This window comes from Anabrus simplex, chromosome 1 (genome assembly GCF_040414725.1).
Source record: "Anabrus simplex isolate iqAnaSimp1 chromosome 1, ASM4041472v1, whole genome shotgun sequence".
Lineage (NCBI taxonomy): Eukaryota > Metazoa > Arthropoda > Insecta > Orthoptera > Tettigoniidae > Anabrus > Anabrus simplex.
In genome coordinates this window covers 1,357,322,927-1,357,341,708 of record NC_090265.1, presented here as the reverse complement: position 1 = coordinate 1,357,341,708, position 18,782 = coordinate 1,357,322,927, and the positions used below count along the sequence as shown (strand labels likewise).

The window sequence follows — 18,782 nt, the reverse complement described above, 5'->3', positions numbered from 1 at the left end:
CTCCTCTTACGGAAGAAATTAAGTGCTCAAACCATACCTTGACAGATGAAAATGAATGCATTCACAACAGACTTTATGCAAAGTATAGCACGAATTAATTCACACTCTCACCTTCTTTTCAAAGTGACACCAGGAATTCCCACACAGTGCACTTCCGTGAAACTCTGAAACCGTAAAAATTGCCTACATAAAGTTATCTTTATAGCACGAAGGCTCGCGCTTAGTTAGTACTTCTATCGCGTGTCTTTTGTGAAATATTTGACAACGAACTAAAACTATTAAAATATGCTATCTATACATACCGAGTGATAGGAAATTTATACTGAAAATGTGAGGGGCATGTAGGAAGTGTATTCGCTACGATATGGTACAGGTGTCGAAGTTCCCTTATTCCCCAAAAGGACAATTCCTGTTTGCTTTACGTTACACATATGGCGAGTGTTTGTAAATACACACGTACTCACTGCATGCAACCAAGCTTGGCACTGGTGTCTGCATCTATGACACAAAACACAGCGAATGTGGTGATGATGATGATGATGATTATGCTTGTTGTTTAAAGGTGCCTAACATCTAGGTCATCGGTCATTAATAATACGAGATGAAACGAAGTATAATAATAATAATAATAATAATAATAATAATAATAATAATAATAATAATAATTGACCCAATGACTAGGATTTTAAACAAAGTGGTGATTAAGAAAATTATTATAAATTTAAAATAATCAGTGGATCTAATTCGTAATGTCTTATTTTCATATAAAATGATTTTAAAATACATACATCAACCATACGATAATGAAATAGGATATTGCATTTGAAATGAAATCATATAGTTCATTCAACTTAAAAGTTTAAAAAACACATTAAAATACAAAAACAGACTAAAACGGAGTCCATATAATAAAACGCAGATAACAAATTAAATTTGAAAACAAATAAAATATTCATTTTAAACACAATAAAACAGGCCACTATCCCTCATAACACAGCGAGTGTTTGTAAATATGTTACATAAACAGTTCATGTGCTTGTGATTCATTTACTATTCTGACGTTTGTCCAGATGTTTTTTTTTGTGTTTGTCACAGCAGGTCGCTTGCCGTTGCGACTGCAGTGCAGCAAGCGGTGCGTGTTCTTAGCTATTGTATTTAGAAAAACCATGGCACAACAGCCCCGCAGGGCATGGGTCTACCAAGCGACCGGAGCTCAGCCCGAGGGCCTACAGATTACGAGTTGTCATGTGGTGACACGACGAATCCTCTCGGCCGTTATGCTTGGCTTTCTAGACCAGAGCCTCTGTCGTGCCTTCAGATAGCTCCTCAATTGTAATCATGTAGGCTTAATGGACCTCGAACCAACCCTCAGAACCAGGTAAAAGTCCCTCACATGACTGGGAATCGAATTCGGAGCCTCATCTTGGATGAAAGTATTTTTTACAACGTACCATTCCAGTATGACCGAAGAAGAACACCGTTTTTCATGTATACTTTGCGAATATCATTGTTTGCTACCCAGTATTATCGCGGTACAACATTCCCTTTCACCTTGTAGGGCAAATAGCCGATATATAATATCGTATTATTACATAATATTCCTATATAAGTGCCCATGCTACTATGTCATATCTAAGTGCCAAACATATATTACAAATACTATACAGTGGCATTTTGACAATCTAGTGATACAGCAATCACTTGTACTCCACAGCTATTGTAACAAATTGCTGGAGAGAGTTACATTAGAGACCTACCTTTGGAAAGTCAGCAACAAATAATGCACCACTCTAGGTAAAGCAGTTAAAACTACTCATGTGATGTGACAGTTCATCAATCAAAAACACATGGTAGTGCGCGTGGTGCATCGGTTCCTCCCCCTAAGATGGAGAAATTGTTATTTCTAACGACCCAATGGCACCGCACACAACACACTACCTAGAACAGATGTAGCCCTTAAAAACTAGATGTAGAGTGAAGAGTAGTGCAATGCGTTGTTGAAATTTAGCTTTGATATAATGATTCATCAATGATTGTGTTTTGATGCACTAGAAGACACGACAAACAAATTCCCACCCATTATACTATGTAGTTCATTCCAAGAGTTCTTGGGCAAAGAAACGTATTGATAAAGCGTCTTTCAACAAAGGAACACTTTATAAACACGGCTGTGTTCTTAAAATCTAGATTTCACACGATTTTAAAAAGTAAACACATATTGAGTTGATATTTGAACAGACGATTAACCATCAGATTTTTTTTATCAGTACATGCTTGAAAGTCACGATTTGTGGGAAGAAATCGTGCGATAAGCTCTGTCTTGGACATTTTTGCTGAGAGATATCACCTTACTCTACGGTGTAGAAATTTAGTTGTGACTGTTAGTGAGAGCATAACTTACGAGGACAATCCCTGGCGAGCCAGTGGTAGAGAAGCCAGCTCTCCAGCTCAAGCAAGGTGGAGCGGCTGTACGCCACGAGCCCGGAGTTCGCCAGCGCGCCGTCTTCAGCTTGGAACTTGGCTGAAGCACCCAAGCGGTTCTGGTCAGTCCTACTGTCACTGCTGCAGCCCGCACCTGCAGCAAACAGATACAACAATGGATTTATTCCTCATAGATCACGAAAAATGTCGTTCAATGGCAGCAGGAAAGTGATCTTATTGGACTAAACGTTGGGGGAAGGAAGCTGTACTATGAATGGAGCCCATCAGTCACCTGGAGATCGCTGTGGTAATAAAGTTATATACGTCAAAGAGCTACAAGGTGCTGCATTTCGATAAGAGAATTACAACAAAAGGACTAACAGCATATAAAGGGGAGCGTTAAAATATGCATTAAGTTGTAAGATACTAGCTCCCCTTGGCATTTTCATCAACTCACGAGCCTTACTAGGAATGTGCATAGGAGGATCGGTATTGTAGAGTCCTACTGCTGGAGTCGTTTCGCATGAAAGGACCTGTTTCCACCAACATGTCACACCTCGCTGTGAGAAGCGGGCGTTGTGAAGCAAAAGTGGTTCCTAAAGTTGGTTGCATGACGTGGAGCAAATTAAAGTCGGGACTGGTTTTTCGATCAAAAGGTTAGACAATTGCTACAAACTGCTTGTGGACACCGACAGTCAATGGGACATTTCTAAATTAAGAACCCGCTCTTATACAAGCATTATTGACAACTAACGGCCAATCTAGAGCAATTGAATAGCTTTTGAGTATTCTGTAAACTATACTGAGATCTGACCTGAAAGAAATTAGTTACGGAATGCAATTCAATTTTTCAATTTCTGTGATATCAAATTAGAAGAGAAAATTCGCTTCGATACCTGAATCAGCCATTACACTTATACAATATGAGTAACTGTTTCCTTCCCATAGCAATTGACAAGTTTTTTCTTAACAATATTTGCACCGAAGTCTACGTTATTTCGCAATCCTAGGCGTTCAGCTACTAGTGGTTGTTCATTGTTTACTCGCATAGCGACACATGTAAACGTGGAACTGGTACCAGAGCCGGAGTGTCGGTTCTCAAGTTACTGAAACCGGTTCTACCTGTCTCCATCCCTAAAGGCCTGTTTTCACATGTAGGACTGTGCTGCGACTGTGCTTCGACCGTGCTGTGTCGTCCGCAATCGCCAAACAGTATAAACCATTCCATTTACATTGAACAGCAGTTGAGTATTTTCACATGTAGGACTGTGTCCCTACCGTGTTGGTACCGTGCTGTCATGGATCGCCAAGCAGAGCGATTACGGCCCACACAGTCGTCGCCTGGTCTCAGCACAGTACCACATGTGAAAATTAGAAACGGTCGCCCTAGTGTCGCCAAGCCGGACTTCCGTCTTATTTCGGTGGTAATCGGAAGCACTCGGTCGTACGTGATCCAGTGACCAACGAGCACAGAATAACATAGAGTGCGCAATGCGCTGTCTGAGTACTGTGCTCGTTGGTTCAGATACATTGTGTGATAGTTTGCAGTAGTAGGTGTGGCGCAGTTGTCTTCCTTAAAAATAGACGAACAAGTGATAATTTTAGTTCAACAACATGAATGCCTTTATAATTCTTATTTCTCTTCTTCTTTTGTTGTAAAACAATGTACGCTGCGCAGGCAATAACTACGTCTTCTTCGTTCGGATCCATGTCTCCAACCTGTGAGCACAGATGCAATGAACAAGGACCACATGACCACAGCACAGTCGCAGCACAGTCCTACATGTGAAAAGACACAGTAGGCGACACCGCCGTAGCACGGTCGAAGCACAGCCGAAGCACAGTCCTACATGTGAAAACAGGCCTTAACACATCCCTAGCTTACAATCAGATTCATCTGTGTCGGTGCGACGTAAAGCAAATAACATTTTTTTAAAAATCAGATTCAACCATGGTAGCTTCCACAGTCGTCTATTTCGTATTAATGTTCTCGACATCGCGCATTGTACATGTGACAGAGAGTCGTTGGAGAATACAGAACATATATTTTTCAGTGCAAAACCGATTTACTCAGCAACAAACACTTCTCAATGCAATAGTACTGTAGAATTACATGAACCACTACTAACCAGTCTATCAACGTGCTATAAAACGTGCCTCAGTGTACTCCGCTATCCAGACATTTCTGAATCCCGGGTTCGATTTCCGGCCGGGTCGGGGATTTTAACTTCGTCTGGTTAATTTCTCCGGCTCGGGGGCTGGGTGTTTGTTTTCGTCTTAAATGTATAAGTTCAATTCATTAAGTCAATGCATAATTAGTTAGAAACATACAAACGTGTAGCTGGCTCAATGGTCGTTAAGACCGAACGCCAAAATATTTTTAAAAAAGGACATTTCTGAAGAATACAGGCCTGTGTTTATAACACACCCGATGAAAATTTCTCACAGTACCTCGTAAAAAAACAAGAGCTCGTTATGGACATTTCATGTAATATGTATCTGTTATGTTCATTTTTTCTGTATTTTAATGTATTTCAGAGCATGTATCTATGCTGGCTGTATGGTCAACACCAGGCCGAAAGTCATAAATAAACTCAATAGCTTACAGGTATAATGACGCCATCGAGCAATTTATAATTAGTTAGAACATGTGCTCGTGTTAACGTATATTAGTTGACGCTACCGCAGAACACCTACGTGGAGACATCAAAGTAGTTCCTTAAGGCCTCTGCACACGACCCAATCTGCTGAGCCCAATCTGCAGGGTAGTTGACACGATAAATCGGGTGCTGCTCTACACACGGCACAATCTGCTGGGCCCGATCTGCAGTACGCTGGCTCGCTCTGACCTGGTAACACGCGTGATCATGGCTCCTTCATTTTCTAAATTTCAAAAATAGCATTGACTTTGTTGTCATTGGAGTCGATACGAAAGATAAAATATTGGGCTAAAAAGTGGTTATTACAGAAAGAGAAATTTAGTCATACAAATATTATGAAAGAACTAGAACCATTCTATTTCAGAAACTTTCTACGAATGGATATCGACACTTGCAATGAACTGTTCTACCTGGAGGTGCCTTTAATAAAGAAACAAGACGCTGTAATGAGGGAAAGTGTGAGTGTTCAAGAGCGATTAATCGTGACTCTTACCGGGCGAGTTGGCCGTGCGGTTAGGAGCGCGCAGCTGTGAGCTCGCATCCGGGAGATAGTGGGTTCGAACCCCACTGTTGGTAGCCCTGAAGATGCTTTTCCGTGGTTTCCCATTTTCACACCAGGCAAATGCTGCGGCTGTGCCTTAATTAAGGCCACGGCCGCTTCCTTCCCATTCCTAGGTCTTTCCTGTCCTATCGTCGCCATAAGACCTATCTGTGTCGATGCGACGTAAAGCAACTAGCAAAAAAAATAAAATAATAATAATAATAATAGTGACTCTTAAGATTTTTAGCTACCGGAGCGAGTTACAAATGTTTGCAATTTAGTGCCGCTGTGTCCCACAGCTTTTGTCTAAAATCATTTCAGAAATATATTGGGCTATTTGCAATAGTCTGAATGGACACATAATGGTAAGTGATTAAAATATATACTTCTTTAATGTAAGAGTAGTTATTTCCGAAAACCGTAAAAGTAGTTAGTGGGACGTAAAGCAAATAACATTATTATTATTATTATTATTATTATTATTATTATTATTATTATTATTATTATTATTATTATTATTATTATTATTATTATTATTATTATTATTAATGAACTAGCACAGAATGTTCGATTACAAAAACTCAAAAGAGCATATTGGAGAATCCGAACCTGAAGTGCTGTATGCAAGTGAAATGTTGGTTCTTAATAATAAAAGTGATCTGGAAAACATCTTGAAGGAGGAAAGGAAGATCTTGAGGAAAATTCTGGGCCCAGATAAAAAGGAAGAAGGGTATAGATTCAAATCACGCAAAGCTACGGAAAGACTGTCCAACCTTGCCGCAGACGTCAGGAAACGAAGACTGAAATTCTATGGACACGTTCACAGACTATCGTCTTCAAAGCTAACCCACAAGATTTTGACATATACTGAAAAACTGAAGATGTTAAAAATGATCTGGAAAAGGCCCAGATAGAACCATCATAAATAGTGGACAGAAACATTTACCGTCCCAAGATACATAGATGGGTTGTAAAGCCAGAGAATGAAGTCCCTAAAAGATCGGGGAATAAGTGGTCACAAAAAAGAAAACAGGCACACAGTGAAAGAATTAAAGCAATATGGTCTGTTAGGAAGGCGAATCATAAATGTAATGCGTGATCCAACAGGGTCCATACGCAAATAATAATAATAATAATAATAATAATAATAATAATAATAATAATAATAATAATAATAATAATAATAATAATAATAATAATAATAATAATAATAATAATAATAATAATAATAGTACCGGGAGGTACACCTCCACGCCGCGAATTCAAATATTGCGCCAGTTGAAACCTCTCTACAGGAGAAACCCTGAACTTTAACAAACTGTATTAACTCAACGGTTTCTCGGAAGATGTCACTACTGTAAATTTGGTAATCTTGAAGTGTTCTGAACTGTGTCTATTTTGATTTGTGTTTGTTTGCTCCGTATCAAGAAGTTGGAACATTCTCTAACAGATGTCGCTACCCAAAACCAGGGTAACACACTCTGGTGCAATGGAATGAACTTTCTTGAAGAAATATTGTATTCCTAAGTTTTATTTTTACTAAATTTTGTTCTGTGGTTTGTGGGTTGGCAATATAATCCTTTCCCTCCGCCAGTTTTGAAATTAGCCAATCATAAATTTCTGTAATTAATTTTCCACCAATAAGGTGCTTCTTCATCGTCGTGTATTAGTTTTTGCTGTCGGCCAATAAAAGTTTGTGGGCGGGTTGTTATCATTCATGAAAGGTCTCGAATGTTCCACGAGGGTATATAAACTGCTGATTTTCTTGTCTCGGGGCCACTTCAGTAACATCTCTCTTAGTGTGTGATAATGTAGCAGGGGGCGGGAAGCGCCCCTTTCTTCGGGCAGCAGTTCATCAAAAAGGTAATGGCCTGTTAACATCTTTATTTCTTGCTAGCTCAGCAGTTTTAACCCGCGGGGGAAGGTTCGAATCCTTTTTAATGTAAACCTTACTATATTCATGTAAATTAACCGCAATTTGGGATAGAGAGTGCTTAACCCTCTCGAGCTCCCACTCGTGTTGTTTTGAGGTGACTACGTTTTCATTCCCGATTTTCTTCTCTTCTTAGTGTAATAAATTATTCTTCTACGAGTCACCTCCCTAGTATGGGATTAGCCCCTGTATAACTGGCCGAGTGCCACCTAGGTTTTAAGAAGTTTCATGTAGGAGTGCAAGCTACGCCTCCAGTCAATTTGGTTTTTTGGGCCATTTAATTAACCCAGAGTTTGTTTTCTTCATGTGAAGGCCCTGTAGGTTGGGTACAAGATACCCCTGTTTCACTGTATGTGTGCCTTAAGGGCAGTGAGGAATGAAGTTTGTTGTAGCCTTTGATAGGCTTGTAAAATTGAGAGCGGGTCTGCTCTTTTTCTCTTAACATTGTAATTAGGAGCAAGTGCTCCTTGTACTTAGGGGTTTTCTGCCCTGTTTGTGAGCTGAGAGCTCAAGAGTTAATGAATTCGGGCCGTAGCCCAGTATATGTAAAAATCACTTAACTAGTTTTTGGTACAGCGGCTGTATACCTGATTGCCTTGGTCATTTCCCCTAGTGGGAACTAGCTAAATATTCTCTAAATTGTGTATCTGATTTAACTTGTTGTTATTTGTTGTATACTCAAAATTCTATGCTACCATTGTTAAGTTTTGAAAATATAACCATGTTAAAATTTTAATTCATCTTTCGTGCTTCTGTAGTTGAGACCTATTCCAGCCCGCACCTTCTTTCACCTCTGCAAATTCACAAAAGAATGTCTTAGGATTGCGGCGGATACCCCCGCACCTGTTCCTTTTCTCAAAATTGAATTAAATAATGAACCTGTAACAGCTCTATTAGATTCTGGCAGTGTTTGTTCCATTATATCGGCTGAATGGTATTCCAAATTAAAATCTATTTTTGTTCGACTTCGGTTCAATATGTTTCGGCCAACTCATCTCCATTAGAAATTTTAGGTTCTCTGTATGACAAGATCCACATTTTGAAATTCACTTGGAAAATAAAACTGTTTGTGGCTAAGCACTTGTCTTGCCCCATTATATTGGGAGCTGATTTCATGTCTCACACCGGTCTAGTGCTCGACCTTCCGAGCAAGTCGTGCACTTTCAAATTTGATAGTAATTCCAAAATCCCTTTGTTAAAATGTAGTTCTGTAACATGTTCATCTATTTCGCCTACCCAGGATGAGATGTTGTTAGACCTTAGAAATCTACATGAGGAGCAGGCTGATAGTATTCGTAAGCGGTGTCAGTCGTTTCCAGAGGTTTTCTCGGATACTCTTGGTGTTACTGACCTTATCGAATATAAGATTGAGGTTACGGATTCAATTCCTGTACGGTTTCCACCTTACAGGCTATCTCCGCCGAAAATGAAGGCGCTGAAAGAAATCATTGATCAGATGTTGAAGGATGGCATTATTCGGCCCTCTAAGTCGGCGTATTCATCGCCTATTTTCCTTGTTCCGAAACCGCAAGGTGGCTTCAGGCCCGTGATTGGTTATAGGGCTCTCAATCGGAAGGTGGTGTTACAATCTGTGCCCCTTCCCGACCTTCATTCTTGTTTTTCATCGTTTCGTAAAGCTAAGTTCTTCACCATCTTAGACCTCAATCAGGCTTATAACCAGGTTCCGCTAGCAGAGGAATCCAAACACCTGACAGCTTTTGCCACAGATTGGAACTTGTACGAATACAACCGCGTGCCTTTTGGGCTCCCCACGGGAGCAGCTGTACTCACTAGACTGCTAGACAGGGTCTTCTCCGACATCAAGTTTGAGTACTTGTACCACTATCTTGTCGATGTCGTCGTATTTTCGGAGACCTTCGAAGAACACCTAGATCATCTGAGAGAAGTTCTCAATCGCCTTCGTAAGGCTGGGTTAACTGTGAAGTTGTCCAAGGTCGCCTTCGCTAAGCCTTCCATGTCATTCCTAGGGCATATTGTGTCGCCCGATGGTGTTGCAGTCGATCACTCTAGAACACAGGCCATCCGTGATTTCAAGCCTCCCAAGGACATCAAAGGTATTGCTAGGTTCATTGGTATGGTGAATTTCTTCAGGAAATTTATTCCAAATTTCGCTAATAGAGCGGCGCCCTTGAACTTACTACGTAGGAAAGGCGTCAAATTTGAGTGGGGACCTTCTCAACAAGCCGCTTTTGAAGATCTCAAATTAGCTCTGTGTAATGCCCCTGTTCTGGCTATGCCGGATTTCTCGAAGAAATTCATCGTCCAAACCGACGCGTCGTCGGCGGCAGTGGCTGCGGTCCTTCTTCAAGAGACCGAACTAGGGAGACGACCCATCGCATATGCATCTAGGACTCTTTCGGCTCAAGAAGCCAAGTATTCCATCTATGAACTTGAGGATTTGGCTGTCTTGTTTGCACTAGAAAAGTTCCGCCTTTATCTGGAACATGTCAAGTTCGACTTGGAGACTGATAACCAAGCCTTAAGCTGGGTCTTAGGTAGGCCGCGTCGTACTGGTCGTATAGCCCGGTGGGCCATCCGAATTTCTGCCTTCCAATTTGACGTTAGGCATATCAGAGGTACTGAAAATGTTGTGGCAGATGGACTCAGCCGTATGTTTTCCAATGATGTAGAGACCCATGAACTGGTCGATAGTTCTTCACCTCCCGAGTCCATACGACCTGCCATTCTAACTGATGCTTCCATGTTGTTTAGGGATCTTGAGAAATATCAACGTGAAGATCCGACGCTGGCCCCTATCATGGAAACCCTTTCTTCTGGGGAACATGTCCCTTATGTGCTGAGGAATGGTGTTTTATGTTGCCCGTCGAGGCATGATAATAAGATGAAGGTTGTGGTTCCAGCTGTTCTCGTGCCCATGATCTTCAAGTACTATCATGAAACCCCATTAGGGGGGCATTTAGGTATCTTCAAAACCCGTGAAAAGATCCGGGAGATGTTTATTTGGAAAGGTATGGACGGTGAAATTCGTGAACTAGTTAAAGCTTGTAAATCTTGCTTGCTTAGTAAACCCACCATGTCCACCCAAGGTAGGCCTATTGTCTTCTCATCAAGGATCGCGCCCAATGGAACGTCTGTATATCGACTACGTCGGACCCTTCCCCCAGTCAAAGGGGAATGCCAACAAGTTCATCCTTGTGTGTGTAGATGGCTTCACTAGATTCTCATGGTTATTTCCGACTAAGCTGGCTACCGCTCAGTCCACCATTTCCTGTTTAAATTCTATCTTTGCTTCTTTTGGTCCTTGTCAATATATCGTGTCCGACAACGCTAAAGCTTTCACTTTGAATCTTTTCCGTAAATTTTGTTTTGATCTATCTATCTCTCATGTAACAACTTCTGCTTACTATCCTCAACTATCTCTGGCCGAAGGGGTCAATCGTAATCTGAGGTCGGCGCTGATTGCATATCATCATGAAGATCATTCTAGGTGGAACACGTCCCTGCATTGGTTAGCTTTTGCTTTGAATTCGGCGGTTCATGAATCTCATAAGTTTACTCCAGCTTCTTTGATGTTCAAGTTTGTTCCCAACACGCCGCTCTCTAACCTTTGGTCTCTTAGTGATATTCTACCCGAGACAATAGATCTTGATAACATTAAAGATCTCTGGAAGAAGGCTAAGGCCAACCTTAAAGTGTCTCATGAAAAGGTTAGGGAAAGATGATCGTGGACGGAGACCCACCCATTTGAAGGTAGGCGACCAGGTTATGGTCAAGAATTTTGTTCCCGCGGGCAAGCTTGACCCCAGATTTCATGGGCCGTGCGTCATTTTAGATTTCCTTACCCCGGTGACGTTGTTACTAAGCAATCCAGCCACCGAGAGGATATTGAGGGTTCACCTGTCGCAGGTGAAACCTGTGTAATTTCCGTGCTAACTTGGTCCTTATAATTTTGTAAGAATCCTGAAAGTTATATTTTTAAGTTCATTTTAAGGCCTTCTGCCCCTTGTTGTTTTACATTTGGTTGAATCTGCCTTGTATAAATTGTGTGAAACCTTCTCTCAGGTTACTCTGCTGTCCTCTCCGTAAGGCCATAACCAAGCTCCCGTCTCCTGCTAAACCACACCAGTGGCTAATTAAAATGAAATAAAAACTTCCACGCCACTGGCCCCTCAGCCTCACCACAAAGACTGTACTCTAAAATCATTATGGTCCAACAAAATTCTGCCGCCGAGATCTTAATGTTTCAGTGCCCCCGCAGCCGTGTGGCGCCGTACCGCCACTGTGGTGGAGTACGGGCCCGCTCTACTCCAGTGAGGTCCACCAGTGTACGGCGAGTCGGAGTCCTCCTTCCGGCCAAGGCTGATGTGCGGCGCACCACCTGCTAACTGCCTGCGGACTGTAAACAATCGTCGCGTGTGCGGCGTGCTTCTCCACCACTACCCCTCTCATAGTAGCGGGAGAGGTGTATCTCAGGGTACTTGAGGGGTCCGAGCGGCCTCCTCTGAACACAAGCAGCGGCGACTGGTCTGGCCGTCAAACTTAATCAACAACTAACGTACTTATTCAGCTACATGGACATTCCATATCCACAATTACGGTGTTTTTTTTGGATTCAACATCGACATCTGGTAGACTTAGAAAAAAAAAATATTTTCCTTCTTCCAAGAATTAAAGTTTTCCTTTGGAATTCAATTACTACAACCATAGAGACCTTTTCATCAAATCTACTTCAAAGGTTTAAAACTGGATTTTATTTAATCCCACTTATATCAAACTAACTTCTGATTTTCTCTTCGAAATTCTTCAACTCCTCAACAAAAACTTGGACCTTTTTTTAACAAAAAATTTTGTTTTCTTCTGTGTCACCCCTTGGAAGGACTTTTTTTTGGGGGGGGGGGGAGGTCTGTACCGGGCGGTACACCTCCACGCCACGAATTCAAATATTGCGCCAGTTGAAACCTCTCTACAGGAGAAACCCTGAACTTTAACAGACTGTATTAACTCAACGGTTTCTCGGAAGATGTCACTACTGTAAATTTGGTAATCTTGAAGTGTTCTGAACTGTGTATTTTGATTTGTGTTTGTTTGCTCCGTATCAAGAAGTTGGAACATTCTCTAACAGATGTCGCTACCCAAAACCAGGGTAACACACTCTGGTGCAATGGAATGAACTTTCTTGAAGAAATATTGTATTCCTAAGTTTTATTTTAACTAAATGTTGTTCTGTGGTTTGTGGGTTGGCAATATAATCCTTTCCCTCCGCCAGTTTTGAAATTAGCCAATCATAAATTTCTGTAATTAATTTTCCACCAATAAGGTGCTTCTTCATCGTCTTGTGTATTAGTTTTTGCTGTCGGCCAATAAAAGTTTGTGGGCGGGTTGTTATCATTCATGAAAGGTCTCGAATGTTCCACGAGGGTATATAAACTGCTGATTTTCTTGTCTCGGGGCCACTTCAGTAACATCTCTCTTAGTGTGTGATTATGTAGCAGGGGGCGGGAAGCGCCTCTTTCTTCGGGCAGCAGTTCATCAAAAAGGTAATGGCCTGTTAACATCTTTATTTCTTGCTAGCTCAGCAGTTTTAACCCACGGGGGAAGGTTCGAATCCTTTTTAATGTAAACCTTACTATATTCATGTAACTTAACCGCAATTTGGGATAGAGAGTGCTTAACCCTCTCGAGCTCCCACTCATGTTGTTTTGAGGTGACTACGTTTTCATTCCCGATTTTCTTCTCTTCTTAGAGAAATAAATTATTCTTCTACGAGTCACCTCCCTAGTATGGGATTAGCCCCTGTATAACTGGCCGAGTGCCACCTAGGTTTTAAGAAGTTTCATGTAGGAGTGCAAGCTACGCCTCCAGTCAATTTGGTTTTTTGGGCCATTTAATTAACCCAGAGTTTGTTTTCTTCATGTGAAGGCCCTGTAGGTTGGGTACAAGATACCCCTGTTTCACTGTATGTGTGCCTTAAGGGCAGTGAGGAATGAAGTTTGTTGTAGCCTTTGATAGGCTTGTAAAATTGAGAGCGGGTCTGCTCTTTTTCTCTTAACATTGTAATTAGAAGCAAGTGCTCCTTGTACTTAGGGGTTTTCTGCCCTGTTTGTGAGCTGAGAGCTCAAGAGTTAATGAATTCGGGCCGTAGCCCAGTATATGTAAAAATCACTAAACTGGTTTTTGGTACAGCGGCTGTATACCTGATTGCCTTGGTCATTTCCCCTAGTGGGAACTGGCTAAATATTCTCTAAATTGTGTACCTGATTTACTTGTTGTTATTTGTTGTATACTCAAAATTCTATGCTACCATTGTTAAGTTTTGAAAATATAACCATGTTAAAATTTTAATTCATCTTTCGTGCTTCTGTAGTTGAGACCTATTCCAGCCCGCACCTTCTTTCACCTCTGCAAATCCACAAAACTCCGTAACAATAATAATAATAATAATAATAATAATAATAATAATAATAATAATAATAATAATAATAATAATAATAATAATTAGTGAACTACTAATCTAACTGAATCTGCTCACTGCACTCTAAAACACGTAACACGTGCTAGGTGGCGACGAGGCAAGTGATGCTTATCGGCCAACTTCCGGAGTGTAAGTTGGGAGAGTGTGTGGTCTCCCCGACCAACCACCCGACATGAGTTTTGGCGGCCCATCTGGTCCCAACAAACCTACACCTACACCCTGCAGATCGGGCCCTGCAGATTGGGTCGTGTGTAGCGGCCTTTAGGGGTGTCGGTTCATTATTTAAATCATCAAATATAAATATAACGGCATAATAGAACACGGGGATGAACGGAGCAACTTAAAATTTAAAAGGGGGAAGGCTCGATTGTAACTTGAATTTAAGGACTCCATGATAGGACTAGGAAGTGACTGTTACTTTAAAAAGGGCATCATCTAACTACAATAAAAAGATTATGAGAGTGGTTTCCTTTGAAATAATTTGCCAGAAGGAGCGGTTTATTACGCCATTTGACGTATAAAACTTTGATACACGTGGCAACAATATTTGAATTTACACACATGTTACATATATAAATCACTTGCCATACCGCAAGTGGTATCAATATCTTGCTGCGTTGCTTCTGAAATAAAATGACATTTTGGAGGTATAATTTACGGATCGATTCCATTTGAATCGAACCGTTACTCAAGGATATAGCTTCCTTCTATCGGGAGCCCGAGCATAACCCATGTTACGGTCGGCTTCCCGATTTAACTAAGATGATGTACTCCGGCTATATACATTTTTCCGAGACCGGTACTCGGACTGGGTAATGTTTCTCGTGAAGTGCGAAAACTGGATTCCACGAACAGTTCCTATCTTACGATATCCAGCTGATGCCATACCAATGAATTAGCATATACATATTATTTACATGTGATCTGAATTGTCACCAGTTAGCCTCAGTAGACTACTGACACAGATGAGATAACGAGGAGCGGTGGGAAATACCGTGCCAGTGACCCCCCTCGCATCGCGAGCGAAGTAAACAAACACGCAAGTATGACTGTAACATCGTCCCGTACGGAAACCGTACAATAACGCGGTAAAAAAAATGATTCTAATATTATCACTCTCATTATTCAAACATACGGATAGAGGGATGTTGTCACCAAATAATTTAATCCACGATCGTCAGGATATTTATGAAATTATTATCCTCGAAATTATTATTATTATTATTATTATTATTATTATTATTATTATTATTATTATGCAACGGTTCCTGGCACTGTCACGTTTGATTAATATCATCATTATTATGCGGGATGCAAACACAAATGGTTATTACTGTTATTATTATTATATCCCTCTCGTGGTTATTATTATTATTAATCAATAGGTGACCCAAGATATTATTATTATTCACGTCACTTAAAAGGTTATTATCATTAATGAACCGGTCACTTATGCCAAAACATATAGATTAAGATATCGGTGCAATTACAAACATTTCACTGATCAACCAACGACATCATTACAGTTATTATTATGACAATTATTATTAATCTGACCGCGATGATTTAACATCGTCCTTACATTGTTATTATTATTATCGGTTGCATATTCTCAATTAGATTCCCGTTTAACATCGTTATCAACGCTCATTTAATTAAGGCGGTCCAATCCTTTATCTGCAATATTTATTATTATTATTATCACGACATCATGATTGTCCCTCGCTCGTCATTACAATGAATACAATATACGACCATTTATGTGGAATCTGAACTCTCCTTATCCTTAGATCCGTTGTATCTCAACGAACAGCTGTGCAGTCTATTTATTTCGTACATGCTGTCACGGGTTCGAATTCTACCCGCTGCGTAACTCAGTATTTCTCTGTGACACTGCCCGTACATTTTACACTCGTATCAATATCCTAAGTGTCTCTCGTACGGAATTTATTTTCCTCTCTATCTCAATATTCCTCGATTCATTTATTTATTCCTCACAGAATTATCAACTGACTTATTTATTCATTTCGGACATCGTACGACCTTTTATTATCTGACTGCAAATTCTTTCACATTTTCTATCTCATTTGGATCTATGCCTTAGTTCATTCTCCACAAATAATCGTAACATCTTGAAATTATATTTACCAAAATTTGACAATCATGGTCTCGTAATATTAGCACTACATGTTCCGGCTAATGAATCGCAACTTCAAAACGCGACATTTATACGTAAAAAAATATTGGACCGTAATTTAAACCACACGTTCATTAACATGTACGGATTATTAGCACCGATCTACATTTCAATATTATTAATCGATCAAATTAAGTTATCACGCACTTTAATTCCAAATTAAAACGACCTCCCGTCATTAAATGATTCCCAATAAACTCAACACTTGATCACATAAATTATTATTATCTCCAAATCATATAAAAAAATATCTTCACAAAAAAAAGTAGTTATATTATTTATTTATTATTATTATTAATATTTAAAAAAATAATAATTTCGCCTGTAATACGGTAGTCCACTCTTATTATGTTTAACGCATAACCCCTTTTACAAATTCAATTTACTCTGGCACTAATCACTCCAGATATGATTTACTTGGAAATTATTATATTAATCGCATCTCACAAATTTAACAACTTCACTTTGAAAATATGACCATATTAATTACAACAAAACACACTTGGTATGGCGAAGCTGGATTTTCCTTCCATGTCATTAAATGGCTCGTTAAAATGACAAAACATAAAAGGACATATCGGGTCTTATTTAACTAGCATAACCAAAATCAAATGTAAAGAAAATTATCGACTACAAAGAAAATATGAATGCATGCATGACTTAACGTACTAAACTATATATACAAATTTACATCTCCAACAAACTGAATACATAAAAGACCCGATTATTTACATTATTATGATTTACTACTGTCCGTGCTACAAATTTAGGATGGGGTCGTTAAGCGACCCATCTTGTTACAGAAGGTAACCAAGTATAATCAAATTATTCCCATTTTTCCCATCACGATAACATTTCCCAAATATATTTTACAGTTTAGTACTCATCTTAGTTATCGGTATTCCATTGCAGCTTTGCAGACGAGAGGCTTCATCCAGCCCCTCTCTGCGTTTTACTCCTCCATCCTTGATGGCGTAGTTTCACAAAAGATTTCCTGGCACATTATTATTATTTTACACTCATATCTTGATTACCACAAACCTTCACCATTTACTACGTTAACACTGTATACTTTAATTTGGATACAACAAATTTCTATCCTAGACCCAAGAATTTAATATATTTACACTATTTAATCTTCGTCCACCTACCGCACAATGGACCTGGACACGTACGACGAGGTGTCAACTATTTCGCCCGTCGCGATACGCCCGATTTATACGGCATTCTTGACGTGTTCATTACATCGGTTCGGTATAGCTAAGTACAGGCTACTACTTCCTTAAAGTACTGTTCGTCACACAGTCTATTATGTACGTACTTATGGTGATATATTTTATACTACTCTCTTGCAGGGTAATTACTTTACGTCACTGATTATTCATAAATAACAAACACTATCCTACGTTAACTATTTCCAGATTTAACATGTTGCTTGAGCGCGATCACACTTTACAAACACTGGCGGATGCTCGCGCCATTAAATGACTGTACGTCCGTAGAATTATAAGTTACCGGCGACCAACAGTTCAGCTCCCGATATTCAATTCACATGTGCTGGCGACCGTCAATTCAGCTCCAACGATTCAAGACAAGTGGCTGGCGACCGTCAATTCAGCTCCGTATATATGGATGAAGCCTTTTTCCCGCGGATTCGTTGACGTCATACCCCTTAGGGAGGGGGTGGATTTTTAATATCGGTACTTGCACTCCGAATTGGAAGTTAAAATTTACATCAAATTAATCCACTCCGCTAGCATATCTGCTGGATAAAATATGAACTCCAGGTGATCACAGATTTAGGAGATATGGATGGATTTCGCTCCTCACATTTCGCGCCTTTGTAAGCGTCCCTGACAACGTGGTCTCCTTTCAGCCAATGAGATTCAAGCTGTCCGGTTTCCAAGAAATCCAGCCTTCAATTTAATTAATTTGCCAATAAGTATTGATTATTTTTCCATGCGTGACATCTAATAAATTCATTACATCCATCCGCGTATTCATATTAATTTATTACTGAATACTTTTGTAGTTACGAAAATATCTCATCCATCATTCCTTAAGATGGTATCACTGAGTCTCCCATCAAATTTTTACTATTGGCCGGCAAGCGGTCACGTGATTTAAATCTCCACCTGCTCGAACTTAGGCTAGCGAACGTACACTCAGCCGCTGTAATTTTCCATGAGGTCATGGAATTTCCGTCCTACCAAAAATATCCCAAGGTCTTACTCATGTGGTGAGTTTTCTTTGTATGACTCTCCCCCCTTCCTCTTTCTGACCAAGACTTATTTGTGGACTCTGTATTTCCTTGTACGCCAACTAATGATATTCCCTGCTGTGAAGTAGCTAAAAGTTGTCGGGTTGAGCTAATCCGTCAGGCTCCAGTCTGTCGTCCTTCCTTCGCTCTGATTTCGACATTACCTAAACGAAATATTTTCAAATACACTCCTCTGTATTTCAATAAATGTCTCATATTATTTTACCGATCAAATCATGATTGATTATGGGCCTAAGTCACTCGGGTTCATCTTCCTCTTGCCCAGGTAAAAAAAATCTAGTGAGCATCATGAGAT

At 40.1% G+C, this 18,782-nt stretch overlaps 2 protein-coding genes and 1 long non-coding RNA gene across 3 annotated transcripts in view; 1 reads left to right on the top strand and 2 right to left on the bottom strand.

Moving 5' to 3' along the window:
• Window positions 1-2,465, bottom strand: part of sigmar (Tumor necrosis factor alpha-induced protein 8-like protein sigmar) — a 271,156-nt gene extending 268,691 nt beyond the window's left edge. The window contains exon 1 of the mRNA XM_067137804.2: window positions 2,402-2,465. The gene's annotated coding sequence lies outside the window, so the exon portion shown is untranslated. The remainder of the gene's footprint in view (window positions 1-2,401) is intronic.
• Window positions 1-18,782, top strand: part of LOC136859016 (death-associated protein kinase 1) — a 1,193,585-nt gene that overhangs the window by 996,875 nt on the left and 177,928 nt on the right. The window lies entirely within an intron of this gene.
• LOC136858341 (uncharacterized) overlaps window positions 2,543-18,782 on the bottom strand; it is a 505,582-nt gene continuing 489,342 nt past the window's right edge. The window contains exon 4 of the long non-coding RNA XR_010858630.2: window positions 2,543-2,575. This is a non-coding gene — a long non-coding RNA (uncharacterized lncRNA). The remainder of the gene's footprint in view (window positions 2,576-18,782) is intronic.